General features: G+C 59.9%; 1 protein-coding gene across 3 annotated transcripts in view; it reads left to right on the forward strand.

The window, feature by feature from the left end:
* ZNF469 (zinc finger protein 469) overlaps window positions 1-13,972 on the forward strand; it is a 337,361-nt gene that overhangs the window by 309,143 nt on the left and 14,246 nt on the right. For all 3 annotated transcript variants that reach the window (XM_077986691.1, XM_077986692.1, XM_015126783.3), the window contains one exon: window positions 12,305-12,369. The gene's annotated coding sequence lies outside the window, so the exon portion shown is untranslated. The remainder of the gene's footprint in view (window positions 1-12,304; window positions 12,370-13,972) is intronic.

The raw sequence follows: 13,972 nt of genomic DNA on the forward strand, positions 1-13,972 counted from the left end.
CCGGAAAGAGCGAGTGGGTGAATGGGGGACCTCGTCGGGGCGGGGACACTTGGAAAATGTGCAGCCCAGAGAGAACGCTCACATGCCATAAGCCACGCCCACAGCTTTGGCCCACATAGTAGTTCCTTGTTTTACATGAATTCTTGCCAAAGTTTTAAAATGGGGAGATTTCACTTTATAACCTGGATTTCTGGCTTTTCCTGAAAAATCAGAAAGCCTGCCACTGTGCTCTGTGTCCTGGCAGCCACAGCCACAGCCGCAGCCACAGCTGGGGTCCGGGCAGCAGTGGCCGCTTATCCAACTGCGGGCATGGGAGCCCTGTGACCCCCACCTGAGTGGGAGGGTCACCGAGAGACCCAGGGCCCACCACGGTGTCACCAGGCCAGGTGTCAGCGGTGTGGCATCCCCATTGCTCCCTCCTTGAACAAATCTGGGTCATTATCTCTGCCTTATCCAAGGCACGGGGGCCATAGTCGTGCCTAAAGCTAATTAAAATCTGGGTCCCCGCACGCACCTGATAAATGGGACAGCTGCAATCCAGTGTGCATGAAAGGCCGGGACCGAGGAGGCAGAGCAGCTGGAGATGGCTGGGTGCTGAGACTGGCGGCCTGGGCAGTGACACTCCAGGAGACCAGCTCTGTCTCTCCCCTCAGCCCCTCCCTTCCCTTCACCCCCAAAACACCCGCCTGTGGGCCCTGGAGGTGGTAGAAGGAGCACGGGAGTGAGGAGACAGCAAAGGAGAGGCCAGCGGGCACCCTGGCAGACCGAGGCCCGGGGCACCCTGGCAGACCGAGGCCCGGGGCACCACGGCTTTCCCGGCACAGATGTGTTTTCTGAGTTTTTCTGAAATTGGGGAGCCCTGGGCTCTGTGGCAGCCCTGCTCAGCCCCACTGGGTCCCGCTATCCTGCCTGCCAGTGAACTCAGGCCTCTGGAGAAGCAATTCTGTCCGGAGCGAGCCTCGGAGGGTGTCCTGCAGAACTGGAGGCAGAGTTATAGACGGGGTTCAGTCAGTCCCACCACTGCCTCTAGCTGGGCATTGAGCTTAGTCTTCTCAGCTCTGAAATGCGGTGATTGTGGCAGTGCTGACGGCAGCTGTGGTCCAGAGGGTGCAGCACCCAGGGAGATCCCAGCTCCTGGGCTCCATACCTCAGCGCCTGGACAGTGCCACAGAGGCCTCCACAGGCTCTGCAACAGTGGGGAGAGCGACTGGGCCAGCCCCCAGGGCTGTGTGCGTGCGGTGGCCGGTGCAGTAGAGGCAGGTGCCGTGGAAGCAGGCGCTGTGGTGGCACTTAGAGACAGTGACCCTGAGCCTCTGCCAAGAGCGGTGAGGAGAAGGGCCCTGCCACCACCTGGCCAGTGACACCCCCAAGACTGTGCAGCGGAGCCGCCTGGGACCCTCAGCATCCAGGCGTTCCCTACACCCTTGGGTCTGGGACTCCCTGAGGATAGCTGGAGGCTGCAGGCGCTCAGGGCTGGCTCCCTGCGGTGGGTCCACACCCTGTCACCCTCAGGGCCTAGATCCTGAGTCCCCGGGAAGACAGAGTAGAGTCCAACCTTGGAAGCCCAAAGCCCCCACCTGGGTTCAGGCTGCTCCCCACAGGCCACGGGCCTCCAGGTCGGACATGGCCACGGATCCCATCACACCCGGGCTTCAGTTCCCAACACAAATGCCTGCTGGGCATCGGGAAATGGGAGCAAACGTGGGTGCGGGGTGAAGGCATCTGGCCTCGGGGGCGCCTGGAGGAGGCCACGGTCTCCTTACTTCCACCCTGAAGAGCCCTGGGGACCACAGACTCCAGTCGCCGGAGGCCCAGGGATGCTGCGGAGCCGGGATTTGAAAGGTGGCAGCCTCCCGGGAGAGAGCCGTGAGGGCAGAGGCCCCCAGACCCAGCAGAGCTGCCTTGGATTGGGAGCAAGCTGTGGCCTGGGAGCGGGCCCAAAGGAGGAGGGTCTGAGGGAGAGGCAGGCCCTGTGGCCTCAGGTTGGCACCATAGAGGCCTCCTCTGTCCTGGCTGTGGCCTCCTGCTCTCGAGAACAGGCCAAACCCAGGAGGATGTCCCAGTTGGGGGATAGCTTCCCCCACCCCAGGGAACAGGGCTTTTCAGTGCCCAGGCGGCACAGGGCCGCCCCTCGCCAGGCCACTGTGGCCAGAGGTCCACGCGCAGGACAGCCCCGTCCAGATGTCCACCACCACCCAGCCTGGCCTTCCCAGAGCCATGGGTCAGCCAGTTAGGGCGGGGCCGAAGGGAGCACAGCCAGGCCTCCGGTTTCCAGCTGCCCAGAGACAAGCTGAGGCCACACAGCGAGTGGGGACAGCAGGGTCAGCCACACCAGGACCCAGGTAGCCTCGAGGAGACACTTGCAACAGGGAAGGGCTATGCCTCGGCCTTGCAGAGACTCCGGTCCCGGGTGCCACTTCCCACTGTGTGGCCTTGGAAAAGTCCCTTCCCCTCTCTGAGCCTCAGTTTCTCATCTGAGCAATGGGGAGGAACAGAGCCACCTCGTGGGGCCTTGAGAGGATTCAGGAGGCAGTGCTGGCCCGGTGACCACCCAGAACATCAGGGGCCCTCTGGGATCTCAGGGTCGGTCAGGCCAGTGCCAGTCACAGCTAAGCAAGGGTCCTGGAGAGGGGCCAGGAGCCCCCACCGCAGCCTGCCACCCAGGGCCTTGAACAGCCCATCGCTCACTGCACTGCCACAGGACCTCAGGAGCCAAGGCCCTTCCCCCAAGCCCCTCCTCAAACCTCAGCAAGACTCCACCCCTGGCTGGAGGAGGGAGGAAGGCTCTGTGTCCTAGGAACCCAGGGGCCTGTGCAGCGGGGGCAGTGCTGTGCCCATTTTACAGCTGAACACACTGAGACTGAGCCCCCAGCGTGGGAATGGCAGGGCAGTGACAATCCCCATCGCTCAGGCCCCCTTTGCGAAGTGTCTGGAAAATCACAGATGGCACTCCAGGTGGCCACCCAGCAGGATGTCTTCCAGGGGCAGGAGGACACCGACCCAGCTTGTCTAGGAGCAGCAAGAGAGCCCGGAAGTGGCCAGAGTTGGGTGCACGTCCCAGCCCCACGTCTAAGCCATGTGCCCTGGAACCCAGCACTAACACTTGAGCCCCATTTCCTCATCTGCAAACCGGCACCGACAGCTTCTTCCAGGCGTGTAGCTCCCAAGCCCGGCATGATCGTTGGACCGATTGCCTGGAAGGCCACGCCCGGCACACAGTCGGTGCTCATGGCGCCCTTCCTCGAGCCGGGGCAGCAGGCACACAGCCCAGCCCCTCCCAGGACGGCTCACTTGCCAGCGCTGCAGAGCCAGAGTGCGGACACCCCATCCCCACCCAGCTCCCACCCCGGGCACTCCACTAATCCTCTTGTCCTTAGGAGGTAAAATTATAATCACTTTTAATTGAAAAAGAGGCTGATATGATTCCGAACCCCACAGCGGCAGGAGAGTAATTAACACAGCCACCAGGCCTCGGAGAAGCCCATTAATCATGTCACTCAGGAGACAGCTCATTAAACCTCTGCTGGGGCACTGGGAGGACCAGGTGACCCCACGTGGGCCTCATCGGTCCCAGTTTCTCATGCGGAAACCTCACTCGAGGCGGGATGGACTCCGTTCCCAAAAACCAGAGGCCGTGACCTTCTCAGGAGGCCACTTGACGGCAGGGAGGAGTCCAGGCGGCTGCTCGAAGTTCACTTGCGCTCTGGCAGCCTGGGCGTCCTCATCTGTGAGATGGGCCTGCTGGGCCTTCCCCACGCTGGAAGACAGAAGACACTCCCAGGCCTCCCGTCCGACCGCCCACAGACCAGCTTCGCAGTGTCACACCGGAATCTCAGCGGTGTGTGACTTCGGCAGGATCTCCAAGGCAAGCTCTGGACCTAGCCCGAAGCTTCTGACCCAGAGGGTCTAGGTAGGCCCCAGAAAAGGCCACTGAAAGAAGCCACTTCAGACGGCACCACCATTACCGAGAGAAACGGCACACAGGGCTTCACCGGGAAAGAGTAATGGAGAATAACGACGGTTTCTATCTTCAACAAGCAGTCAGGTGGTGATCAGTGGTTTTAGGGGAGGGACGGTGACAACCTTGCCCATAAAATCAAAGCCCCGCAGGGCCACACATCCTTCACCCTTCCAGGGCTCCCTCCACAGGGCCCAGCCTGCAGAGGGTCCTGCAGGGAAACGGCGCACTCACTCCCTGGGAGGAGATCCAGGGCTCCTCTTGGGGGACCAGAGCCTGAGCAGGCGCCTGTCCTGGGGTCGGGTCTACCTCAGGGCCTGGGGACTGTCGGGTCAAGGTCAGCCACCCACCCACACAGGGCATCCTCCTGGGGTCCCATGGAGTCTCCCTGGTCCTCGGCTTCCTTCTCTGTGTGACGGGGTGAGGGCTGCAGCTCCGAGAGAAAGGCAGACCTGGGCGCCGCCTGCCCTTTTCCAGAGCTGCTGCTTGGCACCTGGAGGGCTGCTTGTCTTCTCTGCCTTCCCCGGGAGGCCGAGAGCAAGGCCCCCAACCACCCTGCCTGAGCGTCACTGAGAGGGAGCTCAAAGCCAGGGGCGAGAGAACCCAGGCTCCGCCGCTGTGTGGCCCGGGGCAGGCCCGCACCCTTTCTGAGCCACTGTTCCCCTCTGTGAAGTGGGCACACCGAGATACCCTCAAAGATCCTCGTTCTAGAAATCCAAGGCTCGAGCGGCCAATGAGAGAAAGGCACCCCCTTCTTTAGTTTTTAAAGTGGGTTCTGGGGCTGTGGGCACCGTCGCCCGTTCTAACCACCTGCCGCCTCCACGCCCTGGACGAGCCGTCTCAGCCTTGGGACACCCGCCTGGCTTTATTCACCTTGGCTCCGCCAGAAGGTTCCTGAGGCCAATGAATCCCAATCCAGTCCCCACAAGCCAGATGCCTGGCAGGGCGGCCCCCAGACAGTTCTCACTCCCCCCACATGGTCCTTCTTCCTACACCCTTTGGGCAGGGGAGAAGGACCCTCAGACAAATGTGCTGATGGAGGCAGCTGGCATTTGCTGGGCTCTGGTACGGCATTTACATTTAGAGGCTGTGTCTCCAAAGTCATTTCTGGACAGACTGCTATGGTCGCACGCCCACCTCTACTGGACAGTGCCTCCACCTCCCGGCGCTGGGGAGCTCTCAGAGTCTCCTGTAGAAATGAGGCCCCAAAGCCCCCCACGGCCCGGCAGGGGAGTGTGTGTGAGCCCACTTGTGCATATGCATGTGCAGCTGTATACATATATTAGCGTGTGTTCAGGCGTGTGCATGGAACAGCATGCATAACTGTGCACACACCTGTACATGTGTGCATGAGTGTGTCCACGTGTGCGCTCACAGGGGAGGCCTGTCCCCACCCTGCACCCCACCTGAATTGGTCCCTTGCCCTAACCTAGAGCCCCAGGTTAGAGGAGCAGCTCCCAGAGACCCCAGGAATAACAGCTGCCCCAGCTGGACCCCCCGCCCCCGGGCTCCTGAGCACCAACTCTCTGCCAGGCCCAGGATGGGGGCGAGCAGAAGACCTGCGGCCCTGACCGGTGTGATGCCGATAGTGAGGACAGGGGACAGTACAGCAGCAAATGGACACCATCTACAGAGCCAGGACCAACAGCAACAGCTCTGTGGTCAGGGAGGGCTTCCTGGAGGAGGCGGCATTGGAGCTAGAGCTGAAGGCCCATCTTGATGAGGCTGTGGAGGGTTGTCTAGGAGACTGGGCAGAGCTGGGTTGGGGCCTGGCCACTGGTGAGGTCCTGGTGTCCTTCTGGGTAATGACCCCCTGAATATTGGCCTTTGTGGCACGGAGCGGCAGAGAAGGGGGGATTGCCGTTCTCGCCTGCCTCTTGCCGTGTGCCAGCTCTCAGCAATTTCAGTGGGTGGCAGGGCTCCGTCTTTAAGCACAAATCCCCACCGCCCCCAGCCACCTCCCTGTCATTTTCGAAGACATCATTTTCTTTCCATGTGCCCCCTTATCTCCCTCCTGTTAAAGGATCTCAAATAGGCACCCCGATAAGGTGGGACGAACACCATTCCCCAGCCCCTCCAACACCGGCCTCCACTTTCCCCCAAAGTAATTAAGATAAATGCAGCTGATAATTTGCACCGTATTCTTAAACGTACCCTCCGGGCCATATCTCAGATATAATTTTACCTGCAAAGGTTTATCTGAGCACTCAGGTAACAGATAGTTTTTAAGCAAAGCAGCAGCGTTTGAAGCAAAAGGAAAGGAGAATGTTTGTGAAATAAATGTCAGAAGGCAGCAGCGCTGCGGCCCCGTATGGCGAGGACTGCAGACGGGAGGCCCCCGTGCTTTTCTCCTGGGCTGCTCGGCTCCGCCAGGGTTTGGGGTGATCCTGGCTGCCTGCCTACGCTGTGAATGGGGCAGATGGGTGTGATGGGCAGACACGATGCTCAGGATGAAGGCCGGGGCACAGAGGCTGTGGACACAGCCGAACTCCTCCCTTTTCCCAGCCTCGCTGTCTCGGGTGACCTGGGACCGGAGGCCCCTGCCCAGCGGCGCTGGCACACATGGCGTCTGACTTTGTGCTCCACACCCATCGGGGTGAGGCCAGCTGGCTGCAGGGGCCGTGCCAGGCCATGGAAGGGGATGCAGACAGCAGGGGATGGTGCCCAGGGTGACACAGCTCGGGCAGGCTCAGCCCTGGTGGGCAGCCAGAGGCCGGAGAGAACCGACAGAGTGGACCGAGCTGCTCCCAGGACGGGCTGGTGCCTCCCAAACAGACGGGGAGAGCTCAGCGTGGGAGGCCAACATCCTGACCCCAGCTTTGCTCTCCAGACTTGCGGTGTGACCTTGGGCAGATTCTGTGAGCCTCAGTTTCCCTCATTTGGCCTGGAAGCCCAGCTGCTCTTCCCAGCCCGGTCCCACCCCATGGCACATATTTCTTGGCCCTTGTTCGTGTCCAGGGTAGGACAGGTGGGGCCCTGGGATTGGGTGTGGACAACCTCCCTAACCCCAGCAGCCTCCCACTCCCTGCCCCCGAAGTCCATGCTGGCCCCACCCCTTGAAGCCATGTGCCCCTCAGTAGCACTCCGCCCCTCCTCAACGTTCCTCCAACAGCCAGGAATGCCCCCAACGCCATGCCTGAGAGACCCTCACCCAAGGCCAGGCCTCAGCTGAGGGTCATGTCATCAGAGCAGCCGCTCAGGTCACCCAGAAGGCCCTAAGTGCCCACCCTTCTCTCTCAGGCCAGGGCCTTGGAGCTGGGATTGAGCCAGGCAGGACTCAGGGGCCTGTGGGGCTCACCCAGTGCCCTCCTCTGCCAAAGGGCAGAAGGCACAGAGAGGGGTGGAGGCCGGCCTGAGGTCACACAGGACACAGTGGCAGACCCTGACCACAGGTGGGAGCCAGATCCCGACTGCAGGTTCAGCTCTCAGCCATGCCGTCCTTCCCCAGTGCCATGTCCAGAAAGCAGGGGCCACACGCAGGTACCATGTGTGGGGAAGACAGGGCGTGTGCACCAGGCTCCACTCACACGGATGGGGACAGGGGAAGAAGGGCAGCTCTCCCACAGCTCCCCCTCGCCAGGAACCCCACACTTCCCGCTCTTCCCACAGAGGGGTCGAGAAGAAAGGGAGAGCCAGTGCCTGCTGTTTGGGAGGGCATGGGCCAGCCCTGACAACAGCAGAAACAACCAGGGGAATACAGCCTACCCCAAGCCAGGGACGGCTGCAGCTGAAAGGGCCGGGACCGTTCGCAAGGAGGAGGAGCGGGTTGCTCGGGATGCCTGGCTGCGAGTGGGACTTCATGAGCATTGATATCAGGGTGTCACAGACAGGCCCAAGGACCCATCAGATTCAACCTCCATCTACAGTTGGGGAAACTGAGGCCAGAAGACCCGATTGGACAGTGGCACTCAGTTGGGCAGTGCAGCCGAGTGTGCAGGGCTCCCGGTCCCCAGGGGATGGCCACCAGGATGTGGAAGGGCAGGCGCCCTTTGAGAATTGTGGGATCATGGAGACACATGCCCAAGGAGTTCATACCACACGCAATCCAGGAGGGCTTCCTGGAAGAGGGATGCCATGCTTCTGAGCAAACGTCTGCGGGGCACTCACTGTGTGCTGGTTTGTGTGCTCCATAAGGTGGCTTGCGTTGTTCTGTTTAACCCTCTGACCACATCCTGTGAGGTCAAGACTCTGATCATCCCCATTTTACAGGTGGGAAAACGGGCTTAGAGAGGCTGGGACAAGGCCTGGATCCCACAGTCAGGGAGTGCCGGAGCTGAGAGTCAAGCCCAGGTCGAGCCAGCCCCAAAGCCCCCTGCATGGTCGGCCAGGAGCGAGTGGGGGTCGGGAAGAAGGGAAAGGGGAGGGGCAACCCAAGGGATCTTCTCCAGCAGAGCAAGGGGCTGGGGAGGAAGAGCCAGGGGTGGGGCCGGGGCGAATCGGGAGAACCTGACCCTCAAGGGTGGAGAGGCTTAAACTGAGCAGGTTGAAAGAGGAGGTGAGGAGAAGAGGGTTGGGAGCAGCGGCCAGGTGTGGGGCAGAGGCGTGGGGGCAGGAGCCCAGGTGGGGGCACCCCTCCTCTCAGGCACTGACGTTCCCCACACCCCCAGCCAGAGCCACCCCGACCCGCTCTTGAGTTACCAGAGCACTTGGCCGGCTAAAGAGGGGACAGTTCCTGTTTCTGAGAGAAAAGGAGCCGCTCACACTCCTCCGGGGTCTCCCTGGGGCCAGCCCTGGATCTGGGGGATAGGATCTCCCGACTTCAAAGGGGTCCGGCCTCCTGTAACCCACACCGACGGGCTGGCACCAAGGGGCTTTGCCAAGAGCCTGGGCAGGGCCAGAACCCAAGGCCTGGAGCACACGCCACCCCCATGCCCACCCACCCCAGGTCCGAGGACTGGGACACGACCGCAAGCTCCTGGAGGGAGAGCTGGCAACTGGCCCTCGAGTGCCCCAGGGTGCTGCAGGCAAATGTCCCTGCTGTCGTGGGACAGAGGAAAGGGGATGGTATGGCCAAGTTCTGCTTGCAAGCTGGGCAGGCAGAGGCAGGGCCACCCCAGGGGATAGGAAGGACAGAGGGACAGGCTGTGGAGGCAGTGGGGCAGGGCCACCCTTTGTTCAGCACAGAAGCAGCACAGTTACAGGCAGTCCTGCCTTCAAATCTGAGCTTGGCTGTGTGGGCTGTGTGACCTTGGACCCATCACACCACCTCTCTGGGCTGTAACTTCCTCATTTGCAGCAATTTCTTGACTCACTGACTTTCTGGTCAGCCCAAGGTTGTGAGTCTGTCACATCACTGTGTGCCCAGTGCCTGACACAGCATCCGACACAAATTCAAAGACTCGTGGATGGATGGGTGGATGGGTGGGTGAATGAGTGGGTAGATTAGGGGGGATGGGCAGGTGGATGGATGAATGGGTGAGTGGGTGGATGGGTGGATGAATGGGTAGAAAGGTGGATGGGTGAGTGATGGATGGATGGATGGATGGATGGATGGATGGGTGAATGAGTGGGTAGATTAGGGGATGGGCAGGTGAATGGATGAATGGGTGAGTGGGTGGATGGGTGGGTGGGTGGATGGATGGGTGAGTGATAGATGGATGGATGGGTGGATAGGTGGGTGGATGGGCAGGTGGATGGATGAATGGGTGAGTGGGTGGATAAACGGGTAGGTGAATGGTAGAAGGGTGGATGGGTGGGTGGATGGATAGGTGGGTAATGGATGGATGAATGGATGAATGAGTGGGTGGACAGATGGGTGAGTGATGGATGGATGGGTGGATGGGCAGGTGGATGGGAGGATGGACAGGTGGATGGATGAATGGGTGAGTGGGTGGGTGGATAGATGGGTGGATGGATGGGTGGGCGGATGGATGGATAGGTGGGTGGATAGATGGGTGAGTGTTTGACGGATGGATGGGTAGATGAATGTGTGGATGGGCAGGTGGATGGGGGGATGGATGGATGGGTGGGTGGATAGATGGGTGAGTGTTTGATGGATGGATGGGTAGATGAATGTGTGGATGGGCAGGTGGATGGGGGGATAGGGGGATGGGCGGGGGGATGGGGGGATAGGGGGATGGGCAGGTGGATGGATGAATGGGTGAGTGGGTGGATAGATGGGTGGATGAATGGGTGGAAGGGTGGATAGGTGGGTGGGTAAATGGATGGGTGGGTGGATGATGGATGAGTGGGTGGATGGATGGGTGGGTAGATGGATAGATGGGTGGGTGACGGATGGATGGGTGGGTAGATGGATGGGTGGGTGGGTGATGGATGAGTGGGTGGATGGATGGGTGGGTAGATGGATAGATGGGTGGGTGACAGATGGATGGGTGGGTGGGTGGATGGATGGATGGATTAATGGATGGGTGCATGAATGGATGGGTGGATAGATGGATGAATGGGTGAGTAGGTGTGTATCTGGATGGATGAGTAGGTGGGTGGATGGATGGGTAGGTGATAGATGGATGGGTGGATAGATGGATGATGATGGATGGATGGATGGATGGATGGATGGGTGGATGGATGGATGAATGGATGGATGGATGGATGGGTTGGTGGATGGATGGGTTGGTGGATGGATGGGGGGGTGGGTGGGTGGGTGGATGGATGGATGGATGGATGGATGGATGGATAGATGGATAGATGGGTGGGTGATGGATGGGTGGGTGGGTGATGGATGGGTGGGTGGGTGGGTAAATGGATGGATGGATGGATGAATGGGTGGGTGGGTGGATAGATGGATGGATGGGTGGGTGATGGATGGGTGGGTGGGTGGGTAAATGGATGGATGGATGGATGAATGGGTGGGTGGGTGGGTGGATGGATGGATAGGTGGGTGGGTGGATGGATACATGAACAGATGGATAGGACAGTGTGGCAAAGGCTCTACTGCTGAGTCCCAGTGGCTTCCTACAGTTCTTCACCCTCCCTGAGCCTCAGTCTATCCATCTCTTGGTAAGGTCACGCTTCCTCTTGTGACACAGGGACTCACATTAGGGCCTTTGCGTTCTCTACATTGCTAGGAGGGGCATGAGCTGGTTGTCTATTCCCGTATAATAAAGAACAGACTGGAACAACAAACCTTTACTATCTCTTAGTTTCCAAAGGTCAGGATGCAGGTACAGCCTAGCAGGTGGTTCTGGCTCGGGTTCCCTCACAAGGTTGTGGTCAGAATGTCAGCATGGGCTGCAGCATCATCCAAAGGCCCAACTGAGGCTGGGGAAGCCACTTCCAAGGTGGCTACCTCACACAGCTACAGGCAGGAGGCCTCTGTTCCTCACCTCATGGCCTCTCCACGGGGCTGCTTGAGTGCCCTGAAAGCATGGCAGCTGCTTCCCCACATGTGTGATCTAAGTGTGCAAGGAGGTAGCTGCAATGCCTTTTAGAGCCCAGTCTTGAAGTCCAGCACCCCCTCTTCCAGCATATTCTGTTCATTAGCGGTGAGGCAGTAAAAAAAGCTCAGCTGTGTTCAAGTGGGGAGAATGAGGCTCCACCTCTTGAAGGGAGGAGGGTTAAAGAATGTGTGGCCATATTTTAAAACCATCACAGAGATTGACAATTGGACAATCTCCCTCCAAATGTCAAACGCAGGTGCCCTTTGATGCAGCTAGGCCCGCAGTGTTTGCAGCACAGGCTGTCACCACGTGAAGACCATTGCTGTGTTGTTTCTAAGGGCCGAATGCAGGCTGCAGCCCAGTGTCCATCCAGACAGGTCTGGGTGCTCTGCAGCCTGGATGGGAGGACAAGTGGACAGAGAGTGAGAAAGCTCTTCATGGAATATTGTGGAATTATCTCCAGGATATATTGTTAAATGAAAAAAGTCAGGAGGGCAACAGTGAGTGTAGCCGATGATCTTCTGATCAAGGAAGGAGGAAAGGGAGTGTGTGTTCCTGTGTGCTGGTGTTTGCATCAAGGGACTCTGGGAGGAAACACCAGAAGCTCCTCTAGTCTTCCCAGTGGGGCTGGGGAGGGATCGTGGCAGGGATGGGAGGGGCAGCGTTCTCACTGACTTGTAATAGAGTCTTGAGCTTTGGAGCCACGTGAATACACAATCTGTGCATACAAAAGACCCAACAAAAAGAAATGTAAGATAGCCATCAAACCTGCGGCTGAGGCAGCCAGGTGACCCCCAAACCCTTCGGGGTCCCCCAGACCGGCTGAGCTGCCCGCTGACCTCTGGGAGGAGCTCACCCATCTCCCGGTGGCACTTGGTGGCTTCCTGGTGCCCTGAGGTTGCAGCCGGCTCTGCCTGGGAGCTGCTCCCTCCCACCTGCTCCTCCCGGGGCTCTTGGCCCACAGTCAGGCACCACATCAGTCCTGACACGCTTTCCATTTTCTTTGCAGCCAAGAAATTCTCATTCCTCAGGAAGTTGTGCGGTGACCCAGCTGAGGGGCCCCCGACTCCCCAGGTATGTAGAGGCAGCAGCCTGCGCCGAGGCTGGCCGGAGATGCTCTGGTCTTGATGGTCCTGAGGCCCCCTCCAGCCCCACCCGCCCGGCCTTCCTCTCCCTCTCAGGACAGTAATCGGGCCTGCCCACTGCCTCCTGAGAGCCATCTCCTGGGGCCTGCTGGGCAGGGCTTCCAGCCACAGCTCTGAGCCAGCAGGTGGGCGTGTCACCTGATGTTCCACATGGCAGCCGCTGAGCCAGCAGGCCTCACTCCTTCCCTTGATAAATCAGACCAACTCCTTTCCTTGACAAAGGCCACTGGGCACAGCTGTGTTCTCAACACTCCTCTCCACATCCAGGACTCAGTAAAAGCCACCTCCTCCAGGAAGCCTTTCTGATGTTCCATCTGGGCTGAGGCCCCCGCTCTGAGCCCCCTCCTCCTCCATCACCTCCTGGAGGACTCTGGCCATGGGTAGGAGGTCTGACATGTGGGACTGGGCTTCATGTGGGGCCTGGCTGTTGCTGTTCCTACCCCCTGCAGCCTGGCCCCAGTGGGTGTCTGAGCCGTGCAGGACACGGCTAAGCCCAGTGCAGGGCAGGAGATGTGCAGGGCTAGGAGCCAGCCCTCCCAGGAGGACCCTGCCTACACTGGCTGAGGCCTTGAGTGGGTTCCCCACCTCTCTGTGCCTGGATTCCTCACCCATAAATCCAGGGCGACAATCACAGATCACCTCTGAGCCACCATGAGCACAAGGGAGGCAGTTCAGGAAGGTGCTCAGATGCCCAGCGTCATTTATTCACTCAACAAACCTCACCTGTGAATCCTGGCCCCAAGGACTCCCAGGCCTTTGCCCCCTGGCAGTGAAGCCCAGAAGAGGGAAAGGGACACTCCTCCTGGGGTCATGGGACAGGAGGTACCTCAGTGGTGGTGGCAGAGGAGGAAGGGGCACCCAGGCCCCCCCACCCGGCATGACTCTTCTTGGTGCTGTGATGTGGAGCTTGCAGGCTGGGACCTTGCCCACCCTGGAGACCTTGGCCCAAATTGGGCAGGACCCTCCTCCCCCGGTGCAGGCAGTCCCTGGGCACAGCAGGAAGAGCCGCCTGGAAGCGCAGGTACCAGTCTCGTGCTGGGGACAGAGGGCCTGCGAGCCTCTGCATTAGGAGTTCCCAGGCAGCTGTAGTGTGGGAACTTCTGGAGGGGCGTGAGATACCACCAGCTCAAGCTGGTGGGAGGGTCCTGTGACCGCAGGAGGCAGCCCCCCGACTCCACAGAGGCAGCAGGGTCTCTGAGAGCGCTCCAGGCCTGAGGCCTGTCCCTTCAGCTCCCAGCTGCTCTGCTGTTGGCTGTGTGACCCTGGCCAAGTCATCTGCCTCTCTGGGCCTGCCATGAGGACCCAGGGGTCAGTGGCAAGGATGATGCCCACAAGGGCTGAGTCCTTCCTCGCTTTCCTGTGTAAAGGATGCCCAGTCCCTGCTGGGCAGATCAGAAGGGGCCCCCACACCTAGCGGCCTGCGCACCGCGTGGCCACAGCCCATGGCTCGGGTCTGAGTCCTGTCCGCACAGAGGACAGTCCTGTATATCCTGACATGAGAACAGACATGATCAGCGTGAAGCCAGCCCTGG

Source organism: Macaca mulatta, chromosome 20, assembly GCF_049350105.2.
Source record: "Macaca mulatta isolate MMU2019108-1 chromosome 20, T2T-MMU8v2.0, whole genome shotgun sequence".
In the NCBI taxonomy this organism is placed as follows: domain Eukaryota; kingdom Metazoa; phylum Chordata; class Mammalia; order Primates; family Cercopithecidae; genus Macaca; species Macaca mulatta.